The sequence below is a fragment of the Ornithorhynchus anatinus genome, chromosome 8, assembly GCF_004115215.2.
Source record: "Ornithorhynchus anatinus isolate Pmale09 chromosome 8, mOrnAna1.pri.v4, whole genome shotgun sequence".
Classification (NCBI taxonomy): Eukaryota; Metazoa; Chordata; class Mammalia; order Monotremata; family Ornithorhynchidae; genus Ornithorhynchus; species Ornithorhynchus anatinus.
In genome coordinates this window covers 30,526,085-30,527,283 of record NC_041735.1, presented here as the reverse complement: position 1 = coordinate 30,527,283, position 1,199 = coordinate 30,526,085, and the positions used below count along the sequence as shown (strand labels likewise).

At 53.4% G+C, this 1,199-nt stretch overlaps 1 pseudogene; it reads right to left on the bottom strand.

Moving 5' to 3' along the window:
• The window catches only part of LOC114813772, an 8,067-nt pseudogene extending 7,377 nt beyond the window's left edge, over positions 1 to 690 (bottom strand).
• Positions 691 to 1,199: the final 509 nt, after the last annotated feature.

Sequence of the window (1,199 nt, the reverse complement as noted above, 5' to 3'; positions counted from 1 at the left end):
AGCAGAGGCATTACAGCAGGAGTCCCCATGTCCCAGCATCTCCATGCACTGTTGCAGAACTTTGCCCGTGGGCTGTGGCGTCAGACGGCAATCAGGACCATGGACCTTGAAGGTGACAGGGCGGTAGGTAATCCACGGCATCGCACCACACCAAAGCCGGGGGACTCACCGCTGACCCCAGACCGTGGAGAGTGGAGGAGGTAGCATGGACATATACAGATAAAAATTAAGTAATAAGGCTCTTTCGAGAAATGTGTTGTGGCTCTGAAAAGAGCCTTTGGGTTCGGTGCGTGAGGGATCTCACGGGTTTCTCATTTCGCCGAGGTGTACTTGGTGATGGCCTTTGGTGCCCTCAGACACCGCATGCCTGGCCAGCTCCCTGGGAAGCATCAGCAGCACGGCTGCTTGGATTTCCCAGGATGTGATGGTCGAGCACTTGTTACAGAGCGCCAAGTGGGAGGCCTCGCTGGCGATGCGCTCGAAAATGTCTTTGATAAATGAGTCCATGATTCCCACGGCCTTGGTCGAGATGCTGGTGAGTGGGTGGACCTGCTTCAGCACCTTGTACACATAGATGGAGTAGTTCTCCCAGCGGCTGTGCTTGCGCTTCTTGCAGGCCTTCTGATCTTTGGCCACCACCTTCCACGAGTCCTCTGTGGCCACCGGCACGGACTTGACTGTGTCAGACATTGTGTCACCTGGCTGGTTGCTTTTCTCCGAGAACGGGGTTGTGTTTTGGACTCTCTCCGGCATTTATAGGAAACGCGTGCAGATGAGTCCTCTAAAATCCCTTTTGATTGAAGGAAAATGAGTTGACATGTATTGCAAATGAGAGGATTCCCTTTACCACTTCTTATTGAGTGAAGTGATAAAGGCATGTTCTCACCCATCAATTGACTTGGTGTGGCGACCCACCTACCCTTCCACATGATTCACCTTTGTTTCTCTATTTCCACCTAAGTTTACTACCGCCGCGTCAGGTGGTAGAAAACAGGGGGCAAAGCCCTCCCTTAGGCCACATTGCACTCATTTCTGAAAGAGCTGCAGTTCCTGTTGGGCGTCCTTCAAACTACCTTGAGCGGGTCAAGCTTGGGCACCCCTGGTCAAGGAGTAGGAGCCCCCGATGGTGTAGAACCTGGAGCTGGAGAGCACGCGACCCAAGACACTAAACTGTCCTTCAGTAGTCCCACCACCCGGCC